Genomic DNA, 14,592 nt, shown 5'->3' on the forward strand with positions numbered 1-14,592 from the left:
GTAGTCAGATGTGGAGAGATGCGGGAATTGGGTCGTCAGCTGCTTTCAATATAGCAATAATAGAGAGTTTACATCGCTATGCCATGACCCCAGGAGACTGGCAAAATTTAGTTAGGGCCACTTTAAATCCTGGCCAATACTTGGATTGATCCGCAATGGGGGCTTCTGACTGCTTTTCCTTTTCCATTGCCTTTGAGTCATTCTGCTCAAGTTTTTCCCCGCTTAATCCTTTTACCTTTTCCCCTAAAATTGGCACAGGAGCAAATTCTACTTTTGCAGGTTATAATTTTACTTATCAGAGCCCGACCATGGCCTTTCATTCTAACCCATTTGATCTGTGGCTTCTTTGTGGGATAAATGGCAGTTGCACGGATTTAGCTCCCCTTGTCATGATTAATGATAACGCGTCTATTGCCGCTAATCTTTCTTGCGAGCTTTCTGCATATCCTACAGATAACTGGTCATCGAAATTTGACAATTTGACAAAACAATTGCGGTTGGAGATCATCAAAACCAATACTACTCGAGTTGACCCGGTGATGGCCCGCACCTTGATGTCCTGGATCCAACAAGCAGCTCGTCATTTAAAAGAGTGGGCTGGACTGGGTGCTCTTGGCCTCTGTCTGGTCTTACTGTGTATCTTATGTCTCTATTGTCTTAGAAAACTAATCCGTCAGCGCACTACAGATCAAGTGCTCATAGCTCAGGCATTTGCAGCCATGGAGTTGGGACAATCCCCTCAAATATGGCTTGCGGCGATGGGAAAGTCTTAATGACAGGATGCCAGCTAGGACTGCACTCGGGACCCCGGGAGGGTGCATCCCGAGGAGGGCATGCTCAACTGCATACGGGTTGCCACTGATTCTTGTCCCGTCCCTGGAAAAAGGTGGTGGGCCTAGAAGCCCCTTCCAAACATACAGGGGTTGAGTCCTCTGTCCTCTCCTGTCTGAAAAAACAAAAAAGGGGGAACTGTGACGGGCCCCGCCCATCAGCCAATAAGTCCGAGAGCTAAGATGGCGCTGAGCGGAATTTCCCCAGAGCACTTAGGTGGTAAACAGCTTTCAGGAAGTGACGACAAGAGCATGAGATACACGGGAACACCGCATGCCATAGGGCAACAGCCAATGGACTGGCTGTTGCCATGAGTTGTGCACGTGAACAGTCTGCTGATTGGCTGTTGGGCTCTATATAAGGGGAAGATTTCTGGGGGGAGGGAATCGACGGGAGAAGATCTACGGGAAGAAGATTTACGGGAACTGTACAAGAACCTGGGGTAATAAAACTGCTTGAGGAAGATCGTGTAAGAGTCGTCACTGCGCACGACACTGTTGTATTACAGAGAACTCTAGACAAAAAGACAAGTGGCCATACTTTAAACAAGTTCAGGCTTATGCAAGATCCCCATGATAGAGATAATTCGTTAGACAGAGAAATCTTGATGATACCAACCCTTGCCCTTATTTCACCAGAATCTTGACCATTTATTGAATAATCTTAGAATTATTTTAGTTCCTTTCCCATGTCTTTTTTCTCTTATAGTCCACAATTTTCTTATTTAAATGTTTTTAAGTTCTGTTTAAAACAAAGCCAGGCATAGTGACACAGGCTATACTCTCAGTACTTGGAAGGCTTAGACAGGAGGATCTCAGGTCCAAGGCTAGTCTCAAAAACTTAGCAAGACCCTAAGCAACCTAGTAAGACTCTTTCAAATAAAGGAGGAAGCCAGGCATTATGGAGCATGCTTGTAGTCCCAGAATATGGGAGGCTGAGACCAGAGGATCGTGGTTCGTGGCTCACAGACAGCCTCAGCTACTTAGTGAAGCCCTCTGCAACTTAGTGAGACCCTGTTTCAAAATAAAGAATAAAAAACAGGGTAGGGGTTGTAGCTCGGAAGTTAGATGTCCCTAGGTTCCATCCCCAGACCCGCAAAAAAATAAAATAAAATAAAATAAAAAAATAAAGGAGGGAGTTTGGATGTAGCTCAGAGGTGGAATGCTTCTGGTTTTAATCCCCAATACAAACAAACAAACAAACAAATAAATAAACCAACAAACAAACTGTTTTTTCTGCAGCTTGGTTGTTTTATGTGAGACTCAAACTCTTCTTCTCCACGTAGATGGCTAAATCTAGTGTTAGATCTCTTAGGAGTTTGTCTCCTCACTGTGATTCTTCTGCCCATTCCTCATTCTCTTCCTCCTCTGACTCTGTAGACCTCGCCCTCTCCCTTAGTCTCCAGGTTATATTGTCAAGACCTCCTTGGGCCAATGCATCTTGGGGTGCCATCCCCCTCTGGTAGAAACCTTGCATCTGCTGATCACAGTTGAGTTTACCTACTTATGGGAGTGTCTCTGCCAATGCTGCCAATGTTCCAGAGCCCTTGCTGGGCATCAGGAATGTACAATGTTCTCAGAATGAAACAGACAGTTCTTTTCACCACCATATTAATCCTGTTGCAGGAATGCATACTCAAGCAGTGCTGCCTTCTACTCTAATGGGTTATGGTGGTAAAACAAGTTTCATCTATTTAGGACTTAGAAACAAGTCCCAAGAGAGGTAGGTTCCTCTTTTCTGGAAACTGAGACTTACTATTGGGCCAATATTATTGATCCAAACTTCACCTAGTAATCAGGTCATGTTATTTTCCTAGAGAGACAAACCTCAGGCCTGAATAAACCTCCCTCCTCATTTGCCACAATCTCTCACGCAGGTACAATTCCCCCATTGCACCTAAACTAGATTGAAGCTGGAACTCTGACGAGGTACAAAAGTGTAGCATAGGATGCTGAAAAGGCCACAGAAATTTTCAGACTCTTAAAATATCCCACCAATATACATGTGACTTCATAAAAACTTAAAACTGAACAGAAGAAATGTATAAAGCCAAGAGGCACATGACAAATGAAGGAAAATATGTAGGCACAGACAGATAACAGACAACTTCCTTAATGGCAAATAGCTTTTGTACATCAGTAAAAAAGATGAACAGCACAATAAAAAAAATGAGCAAACAATGTGATCGTTCAGAGAAAAAGAAACATAACAGCCAGGAAATGTATAAAGAGATTTTTTTATCTCACTCTCGAAGGAAAGTGAATTAAACCAGCAAGATGTTATTTTTCACCCAGAAGTACCTGAAAGAGTAATAGTATCTAGCACAGATAAGTTAGGAAGAAGTAAGCCGTGTAATATGCTGTTGTAGGGAGGACAAAGTATTATGACTGTTGGGAGAACATCTTGACACTATTAATAAAATAAATTTGGATGTCATGTGACCTAGAAATTTCAGAAACTTATCCAACAGACATGCTCCTAAATGTGTATCTAGAAAATCCATAAAACTGAGTCGGACGTGGTAGCTCACGTTTGTAATCCCAGTCCTTGGGAGGTTGAGAGAGGAGAATCACATCTTCATGGCCAGCCTCTGGTACTTAAAGAGGTCCTCCGCAATTTAGTGAGTCCCTGTTTCAAAATAAAGAATAAAAAATAAGAAATGAGGGCATAGTTCAGAAGTAGAATGACCCTGGATTCAATCACCAGTACTTAAAAAAAAAGATAATGCATACAATATAATTCCCTCTAAAAATTAAATCTGTGTGTATCTGTATGGAAAATATCCCTGTTAACAAAGCAATTAGTTGAAACATATGTGGAAGAACATAAAGGGTATAAAATAAAATGTGGTGTGTAGATTATTGATAGATGCTTTTAATAAACAGTAAAACTGGAAAGACAAAGTAGGGAACTTAATGAAACTTTATAGTTCTGGTAAGTATGAATGATGGTGGCTCAGGGTGGGTTAGGGAGAGAGTCAACACAGTAATGAGGAAATCCACATTAATCCTCCTTAATCCCTTTGTACTACATAAGTTTTCTCAATGAATATGAGTTACTTTTATAATCTAAAAAACACACTTAAAAAAGAAAACAATACAAGGTAAACACAGGCCCTGCTCAGATAGCTGCTTGATGTAGCAGCATATTCAAGAGTGTGTCATTTGCATAAGAACCTGGTCCCGAACTATCTCACTTCCCCCATGTTGGATCTTTGTCTCATTTCTCTGATATTTTTGCTGCCAAGTTCACTTCCCTCTCTAGCATATGGTCTCATTTTCCTTTCATCACAGTACACATTTTAATTTCTCCTACCACAGTCACAGATGACCCTGGCTCTTGTCTGCCCAGCTTGATGCCACCCCAGGGTCCCCCCACCAACCTCTTCTAGCCAAGGTTTCAAGAGCCTGCTGGTGAAACAGAAGAAAGGCTACCAGTGTTCTTTAGAAAATGAAATAAAATAATAACTCTGAGCATGGGACCCTATTATTTAAAAACATGATCTTCATATGTGTAAAAGAGCATGTTCCCCCCCACCCTTTATATAACAGGAAAGAAATTCTTTAAACTTTTTCTGTCGGACGCCCTGTAATGCACGACACTCGAGACGATCTTCTTCAAGCTCTTTATTGCCCCAAGCTGTTACATCTTCTTCTTCCCCAAGCCCTTCGCGCCCCGCTTATAAGCACCCATCAGCCAATCATGACGGCGATCACGCGGACATCGCCTGATTCTCTAACCACCCATTGGCCGGATGCCGATGGCATGACCTGTTCCCGTGCACACCACGCTCTAGTCGTTGGACTGCGCATGACTTGTTTACAACTTTGGTGCCTCTCCGTACTTCCGTTCAGCGCCATCTTAGAAAAGTCCGCCAGCAAACAAGGGTGGGGCTCGCCACAGCTCCCCCTTTTTGTTTTAAAAGCGCAACAGGCAAGAGTAGAGGTCTGATCTCTGATGCTGGAAGCTAGGACATTGTACTGTCTCCCATCCAGGTGTGTTTCCCTTGATGAGAGCCAGACCCGTCCGATACCCTTTTTCTCAGAGGCGGGATTTGGGGTATCTACCCGCGTGCAATCAGACATGCTCTTCTTGAGATCGCTATCTGCAGGCCGCGTATCTCAAGTGCAATGCTTTGCTTGTCATCCTGAGCGCATTATGCCTTTTCCATTACTGCCAGCCAGACGGTGGGCGACTGACCCGCCTCAACGGCCACAAAGGCCTGGGCTAGAAGTATCTGATCTTTGGCTCTTTGTGTAAATAGCCGTCGCAGACAACAGAGACATAGAATGCACAGGAAGACTAAACAAAATCCCAGAGCCCCCAACCCAGTCCATTCCTTAAGATGGAATGCCGTTCTTTGTATCCAGGAGGCCAACATCTGGGCGACTTCAGGATCGATTCGGGTGGTGTTGACCTTGACGATCTCCGCATGTAGCTGTTCAGTAAGCATATCAAACTCCTTACTCCAATTTCCTGTAAGATGAGAAGACAACTCTCGAGATAGATTAGCAGTAGTAGCATTCCAGCACAAAGAATAAGCGCAAGTAGCATTAGCACACCTAAGTCTACCTTCTTGAATAGAGCCATTGCTATAGTAGCCATATATCAAAGGGATTACTAAAGATAGATTGAGTTGGATTTTGATAAGTGAAATTATAACCTCTAAAGGTGGAATTAACAAAGGTACCAATGCGGGGAGAAAAGGTAAAATGGGGGGAGGCCCATTGCAAAAGGCGGGCCTGGCAGCCTGTCCAAGGGGGCGCTAAAGACTGCCTCGACAACGTGGAGCCCATCGTGGCTGAGCCCTTGGGGTATCAGAAGAATTTAAGAACTGTACAGGCCACAAACCCTGTATCCAATATGCAGAAGCATTAGCAATACCATCGCTAGAAACATTAGGTGTCATAAACCATCCTGCAGCCTGAGGGGACAAAAATATACACGGCCTGGAATCATCAGGGGATTGAAGCGTAAAACATAAAGCTCCAGGAAGCTGTATATTATAAGATTACTCCATGCTGGTTGTAGGCCGATTGTCATAATGAGGAGGTATATCCATGTCCCTGATGCCATCTTGTGGAATCCGACGTGTCAGCCTTTCCGGTACCCAGAGTGGATCTGTTCCGTCCTGTGGAAACACACAGACAGAGCCTCGGGCCCATGTGAGCACTGGATCAGGGCCCTTCCACTGACCTGTGAGTACATCCTTCCATTTTGCCATCTCCTGAGGAATCGCAGTGGATCCAAAGTGCCGGTCTGCAGCCGATTTACCATTGACATCCAGATTTAAAAAATTTAGAGTAAAAAGTGCCAATGATAATCGCTGTTTTGGTTTGAGATCCGCCCCTATTCCCCCTTTTTGTTTTATTAAACATTCTTTCAATGTGCGATGTGCACGTTCAACAACGCCTTGGCCCTGAGGATTATAAGGGAGACCATGTTTAAGCAGTATTCCCATCTGCTTGCAGAAAGATGTAAATTTTTGTGAGGTGTAAGCCGGGCCGTTATCGGTTTTAATCTCTTTAGGCGCATTCCATGCTGCCCAAGCCTCAAGGCAATGTGCAATAACATCATAGGCCCTTTCTCCTGCATGAGCGGAAGCATATATAATCCCAGAGGCCGTATCAATGGACACATGCACATACTTAACAGTGCCAAACTCAGGTATGTGAGTCACATCCATCTGCCATAAATGTAATGGAAGTAGGCCTCGCGGGCAAACACCAACAACCGGGGAAGGTATAAACGGTGCACAAGCACCGCAAGTCTTAACAATTTCACGGGCTTGGCTACGAGGGATAGCAAATTTAAGCTGCAAAGTTTTAGCATTTACATGGAATTGGTGATGAAACTCCTTTGCCCGTTGTAGCGGTGTAAGAAAGAAGATCATAGGCAACTTAGTGAGTTTGTCCACAATATCATTACCATGGGTAACCGGTCCAGGCAGACCCGTATGTGCCCTAACATGTTGTATATAAAAGGGATTATTTCTTTTCCAAATTAAGTGTTGAATGTCCGAGGCCAAACAATGGATCGGGGTCTGCGTAGATATTTGTCCCGCGCATTCCAAACTTTTAACTAATTCTACAGCATACGAGGAATCTGACAGCAAATTAAAAGAAAATGTATATGTTTTAAATACCTCTAAAATAATATGTAATTCAACTAGCTGAGGTGATCTATGCTCATATTGTATGACTATGGGGTCTTGGCCTTCAATTACAAAGGCTCCTAACCCTGTTTTGGATCCGTCTGTAAATATATTAGGAGCATGGGGTATCGGCTTATCTTTGGTTACGATGGGGAAGATTATAGGATGCTTTTCCACAAAATGCAATATAGGGTCTGAAGGCAAATGATTATCTATCTCCCCTACAAATGTGTAGCGTAATATGGCCCACTCATCTATGGTCGTCTGTAATGTTAATATTTGATGTTTACTATAAGGAATGATAAGCTTATCGGGGTTTTGGCCAAAGTGTTGAATGCATTGCTGGATAGCCATAGTAGCAACCTTAGCTACCATAGAGGGGTAATGTTCTATAATCCTTTGAGGGGAAATTTTAGGATGAATCCACAACAGAGGTCCTTGCTGCCACAAAACTCCAGTAGGTTGTAACTTAGTAGCTAATATACATGCCCAAATGGGATCCTCTGGTGATACACGTTTAAGGGAGGCCTTAGTCAAAGCCTGTTCAATTAATGTTAAGGCACTCCGAGCTTCAGGTGTCAGTGTTCGCGGGGAAGTCAATGAAGAATCCCCCATCAGGATCGTGTATAAGGGCTTCAACATATGATTGGGAATTCTTAAAGCAGGTCGAACCCAATTGATATCCCCTAGTAATTTTTGAAAATCATTCAATGTATGCAATTGGTCTGTGCGTATAATAACCTTTTGGGGCCTAATAAAACGGGGATAAAGAACATTTCCTAAAAATTGAATGACAGTGCCCTTTTGTATCTTTTCAGATGCTATTATCAGATTCCTACTCTCTAGAGTCTTGACAAGCATGCAAAATGCCTCTTCTAGTTGTTTTTCCTCTCCACAGGCTATCAAAATATCATCCATATAATGGCAGCACCGTACGCACGGAAATTCCTCTCTAACAGGTTGCAAAGCAACATCCACATACAATTGACATAGAGTAGGGCTGTTGGCCATACCCTGAGGAAGCACTTTCCACTCATATCTCTGATCAATTTGTTCGTGATTCACAGAGGGCACTGTAAAGGCAAAGCGTGGGGTATCCTGAACATGAAGAGGTATAGAGAAGAAGCAATCTTTTATATCTACTACTATAACAGGCCAAAATTGTGGGATAGCCGAAAGAAGAGGAAGACCATGTTGAACAGGTCCCATACTTTGCATTTGATCATTAATAGCTCGAAGATCATGCAATAATCTCCATTTTCCTGATTTCTTTTTTATTACAAATATGGGCGTGTTCCAGGGTGACGTGGAGGGCTGGATATGGCCTAATGCTAACTGTTCTTTGACTAACTCCTGAGCTGCCTCTACTTTTTGCCGGGGGAGGGGCCACTGGGAAACCCATATTGGATCCCCCGTTTTCCAAGTAATGGGAATTGTCTTCCCAGTGGCTACTTCCCAAAACCCAGGCCCCGGGCATCATTTTGTCCTTCATTAGGAACGGGGCTCTTGCGCCCTTGAAGATGTTCGCCCAGCCCGTATGACGGGTGAAAGCCCTGTTTTATAAGCATTTGTTGTGCTTGGGGGGAGTAGTCATTTTGTAAATGAAAACCCATATCCGAAAGTAAATCTCGTCCCCACAAGGAGACCGGAATTTCCAACTTATATGGTGTAAAAGTGCCAGAGTGCCTTTCCTGATCCTCCCAGTGGAGAGGCCTTGCACTGACATCAGGAGTTTGGACGTATCCCAGCCCTCTAAGCTGTGTGTCAGCCCTCTTTATAGGCCAAGCAGGCGGCCAATCTTTGGAAGCTATCACACTTGTATCTGCTCCTGTATCAAGTAACCCTAGAATAGATTTTCCTTCCACTTTTAAGGTAATTAAGGGTCGCTTCCCCATATCAAACGCAAGTGATATAATGTTAGTACCAGAGGAACCAAACCCCTTTTCCCCCCGTTGATTTTGCTTAGAGGGGAACAAAGAATGTAAACTGGGTAACACTAGTAACTGGGCTATTCTATCACCGGGAGAGATGGCCACAATTCCCCGGGGGGCAGAAATCATAACTTTTATAATCCCCTCATAATCTTGATCAATAACCCCGGGATGGGTAACGAGGCCTTTTAAGGTGGATGATGATCGTCCCAAAACCAGGCCCACGGTTTCTGGGGGTAATGGACCAGACATATCGGTTGGCATGACTTGAATTCCCATTCGAGGGGTTAATACCAACCGGGTGGTGGCACAGAGGTCCAATCCCGCTGAACCGGGAGTGGCTCTCCTGATTCCTTGGGTTGGTGCAGATTGGGCCATGGGGGTGTCTGGTCCGTCTCCATAGCACTGTACATTTGTTGGCCCCCATACTTGTAAGGGCCCTGAGGGGAAGGGCCCCGTTTCCCGTTTTTTGGCGGTTGACGGCCCTGTTCTGGCAAAGCATGAGAAGATAAAACATTGCCATCGATATCCTTCACAGATCGACACTCTGCGGTGGGATGCCTGCCTTTCCTGCAGCGTTTACATAAATCTGGCGGAGCTTGCTGTGGCGGGGCAGCACGTTTAGGGCAATCCCTCTTTAGGTGTCCCGCCGCCCCGCAGGAAAAACAATTGCCCAACCGGGTATTATTGTTGTTCTTTTGCCGACCAGAGGCCTGCAAGATCGCAGCGGCTAACCCTGAATTTGATAAAGGCCCACCAAGTTCTCTGCACAGTTTCATCCACACCTCTAAGCCTCTATTTTTATAGGGGTTTATGGCCTGTCTGCATTCTGAATTGCATTGTTCAAAAATAAGTTGTTTAACAAGAGGCATGGCTGCATCGACATCTCCAAATATTCGTCCAGCAGCCTCTATTATTCTGGCCACAAAATCAGCAAAAGGCTCGTTAGGCCCCTGAATTATTTTGGTAAGATTGCCCGATACCTCCCCTTTATTAGGAAGCCCTTTCCAGGCTCTAATGGCTAAATTATTTATTTGTTCGTATATCTGTTGAGGAAAACATGTTTGGTTATTTGCGAACTGTCCCTGCCCCAAGAGCATGTCTACATTCCAGGCAGGCTGCCCAGCGGCTTGATTGGCTGCCGCCTGTTCAGTTGCAAACTCGATCAAGAAAGCCTTCCAATCCAAGTACTGTCCTGGAGTCAGGGCCGCTCGGGCCAAATTTTGCCAATCTCCAGGAGTCATGGCATATCTGTGAATACTTTCCAGGGTAGCCACAGTATACGCAGCATTTGTGCCGTATGTTCGCACTGACTCAGCAATATGTTTTACTAGTTTGTAATCTAAAGGCTCATGGTAACGAGGCCCTCCGCCCTGCGGCTGAAATACGGGAAAAGCTTGTCTAGCCATCAACACCTCCGGCTCCCTCCATACCTTTTCATGAAAGGAACGACCCCCGGTCGGTCTTAAACGCTCGGGGGCCGAAGGATTATAGGGAGGAGGAAGGGACCCCTGGGAGGAATATGTATCCACGGTCATTTTGCTGACTTCCTTTTCTATGGCAACAAGTTCCTCATCCGATTCTCCCTCCCCATCCGAGCCCTGTTCGCTAGTGGGGTGAGAGGAAATAGATCGTTCCTCTTTTAGCTGATCTAGGGCAGCTTGCCCCTCCTGTACTAATGGTTTATAGCATTTTCGTTCTAGGCACGCTCGTATGAGGCGCCACAAAGGGTAGGTTCCTCCTGATACCAGATTGTCCTTCTCTGCCCGTTCTATGTCCTTACCTAGTTTATCCCAGCTCGACAGGGTTAAATTTCCCGAAACCGCAAACCAGGGAGCTGCCTCATCTACTTGGCTTAGAAAGTTTTGAATGGTCTTGTCTCTCAGTTTTAATCCCTTTCCATTTAATAGGGCTTTTAAAGCCTTCTGTATCGGGTGTGAAGGGTTATTCCCCATAGCGACGCTCAGGACCAGCCTGAGAATCTAGTACAACCTCCTTTTGGAGCTCCCCTTTGTCCGTACGGAGTTGGGGAAATAATATTTTTACCTTTATAATCCTCTGTTCTCCAGAGCCTCCCAAATCCCGGGAGTACTTACCAGCCGGCTGCCTTGGGAGAGCGGAAGTTCTGATCGTCTGCAAAACGAAAGCTGCTTCGATTCCCCGTACGGGCCACCAAATGTCGGACGCCCTGTAATGCACGACACTCGAGACGATCTTCTTCAAGCTCTTTATTGCCCCAAGCTGTTACATCTTCTTCTTCCCCAAGCCCTTCGCGCCCCGCTTATAAGCACCCATCAGCCAATCATGACGGCGATCACGCGGACATCGCCTGATTCTCTAACCACCCATTGGCCGGATGCCGATGGCATGACCTGTTCCCGTGCACACCACGCTCTAGTCGTTGGACTGCGCATGACTTGTTTACAACTTTGGTGCCTCTCCGTACTTCCGTTCAGCGTCATCTTAGAAAAGTCCGCCAGCAAACAAGGGTGGGGCTCGCCACATTTTTCTGATTCCAAAAGTTACACATACTATTACAGAAAACAAATAGAAAATAAGATTAGCAGAGAGAGAGCAAGAGTGAGACCAAGAGAGAGAGAAAGAACAAGCTAAAATCCTTTCATAGCTCTCTCCATGGACCATCATAAATAGAAACATTTTTAGTCTTCCAGGACTCTATGGACATCCTAGATTTCAAGAGTTATAACTATGTATGATATATATAATATAATACCTGGCAGACTTATATTTAGTAGAAATTTCTTAAGGATCCTGGCATATAACTAGTACTATTCCCTATCTTCATCACAAATAAAAGTGTTTCTTCTATTTTTATTTTTAGTCCTCACATGTAGTTCCTAACAAAGGCAGTTTGTATACTTGCTCTTACATTGATGCTTCTTCGAGAAACTCACCAACCTTTCTGAATATAAATGATGTATCAACCCTAGTGCTAGAGACAAAAAATAGGCTCAGGAAAATTCATTTTTCCATGGCCAGAGTAAGATCTGAACCAGGCAGCCCTACTCATGCTCAGTGATTCTTCTCGATTTCTGGATATAAAATTATCCCTTGCCAGGACTTGACTGGGTTATCAGGAATTGTAAAGAGAGATGTAAGACCAAAGTAGAGTCTTCAGAATAAAAAAAAAAAAAAAAACAGAAATAGACAGGCCTGTTCTTTTGAAAAGAATTAAAAGAAACATGGAGGGCTGGGGCTTCCTCCCTAGGGGTGCCACTGTCTCTTAGCAGTGGAATAGAAACAGATTTAAAAAAACAGAATTCACATGGAGAAGGAAAGAAATAGTGGGGGGAAAATAAGAAAAAGCAAACAGTAAAAATAAAAATGCCATAAGTTCATTTGAAGTTTGAAATATCTGATCTAAACACTGAGGACTTCCCAATTCACTTCTCTAAAATCCTGTAACTATGTTTTGGACCCAAATTTCAGAATTTCTTTCAACTTTTTTTTAGGTTTTTGTTTGTTTTTTTGTTTGGTACTGGAGATTGAGCCCAGGGGACTCCAGGTTATACTCCCAAACCTATTTTATTTTTTATTTGGAAACAGGATCTCACTAAATTTCTGTGGTCCTGGCTAAGTTGCTGAGGTTGGCATCAAATCTGAGATCCTGTCTCAGCATCCCAAATTCTGGGATTACGGGTATGTACCACCATGCCCAGTTTGTTCAAGGAGAGAATCAGAGCTTCCTGATTAAACTAGCAAATAATATCTGGTCATTTTTATGAAAAGTATTAATCCTACATAATAGTAGGGTAGATATAGCATTGTTTTAGGGAAGAATTACAAAAGTTCTATCTTGCTACTAATGTAGAACATTCACTATTGTTTTTTTGGATTCTTGTTTGTTCTTAAAGTCCTAATGGAGACTCAAAGAAAAGAATAAAATTTTTACGTTAAGTGAAATTAAGCAGTCACAGAAAGTGAAGGATTATGTTTTCTCTCATACGCAGAAGTGAAGGAGTAATCAGGATACCAGAGAGACTTCAGATAATGAAAGAGAAACTCCGTGGAGCCTGAAAGGTTGTCTAGGGGAAGATGGGAATGAGAGAGGGAGAATTAATGAAGAATCCTTCTACTGATATTCTATATCAGTATATACTGATATATACTGATACTTATATATGTACTGATATGTACATATATAATAATACCATCATAATATCCTGTATGGGGAGCAAGTCGAGGGAAACCGCACCAAGTGCTGTGTGCTTGTCTGTCACTATCACTATAATTTAATTATAATGTGAGACCATAATGCACAAATAAAAATATAAAAATAAGAGCTTCTGGCACTTTCATTTATTACTGCCTTGGAGGTAGTTCTACAGAGCTCAGAAGGACCTCCTTGTAAGTGTGAACAACAAATTCTTTCAATTGCCTCTTAATTATTGCTGTTATTTGTTAAATATAGACGATGTATAGAACAAGCACAGGAAAGCTTGTCCCTGGGTGTGGCAAAAAGTAGCTGCCCACTAATGGGGCAGAGTAGAGATAAGGTAACACCTGCCTTTTCAGGTTAGAAACCACAAAAGTTGCTTGGTATGACTAAAATAAAGGATTAAAAACTATTGAAATAAAATCTCCATCACCCAGAAGGCAAAAATCAGAAGGAAAGAATCAGAGCCTCCTGATTCCAGCCATCACACCCATTATTCAAACTCTCCTTCCAAAGTTCTGGTATATGTGAGTTAATTTTAATTAGTTAAGTGGCTTCTTGTATGGCCCCCATTCCAACTCCACACAATCACTGCCTCTCTCACCAAGGGGCAATGGAACCTGTGTGGGCTGTCTGAAGGTAAGTCCTAGGCTATCCATTTGCAGGTGAGCAAGCCAAGGTTCAGAGTTAAATGACCCGCTTTGCTTGACACAGTGAGCAGATGATACAAGTGCACACTAAACCTGAAGCTAGTGGCTTGGGCATGGTCTGAGCATCCCCCAAGAGGCCATAGAGGCCATTGTGATTCAAGGCTTGGTCCCCAGGATAGTGTCTTTGGTAGGGGGTAGGGCCTAAAGAGACAGGGCCTTTGTGGAGGTCCTGAGGCCATTGTGGGTAACTTCAGAAGGAATCTTGGGCTGCAGTCTCTCTCTCTCTCTCTCTCTCTCTCTCTCTCTCTCTCTCTCTCTCTCTCTCTCTCTCTCTCTCTCTCCCCTTCCCATTGTGACAAATCTTACCACCATATGCTGCCATCTGCTGCCCTTACCAGAGTCCAACCAACAGGGTCACCTAACATTGGAATTTGGACCTCCAAAACTGTGAGCTAAATATTTTTTCTTTATAGAGTCAACTGCCTCACATTCATTGTAGTGAAGGGAAATTGACCAATACAGCCAAAAACCTGATTCCAAAACCTGTGCCCATAACAACATAACACCACACTTCCCCTCTCCAAAGACAGAGAGAGCACTGCCATCTGATGGGATAAAAACTGAGTCTCAAAATTATAACCAGATGAAAACCCTACACTGTTCCCTCTGCCAGTGTTGTCAAATGGGTTGCTCTGCTATTCTTTGTCTTCACACATTTCCATGTCCTGAAATGGTGTTTGGTCAATTTGTTTATAATGAATAGGAACATTTAATACAATGCTCTTCTCTTGTCTGCTAAAATCTCATAAAAAGGCTAATGCATAGCCTCCTCTATTTATAAATCTCACA

Source organism: Muscardinus avellanarius, assembly GCF_963383645.1.
Source record: "Muscardinus avellanarius genome assembly, chromosome: 2".
Taxonomy (NCBI): Eukaryota; Metazoa; Chordata; class Mammalia; order Rodentia; family Gliridae; genus Muscardinus; species Muscardinus avellanarius.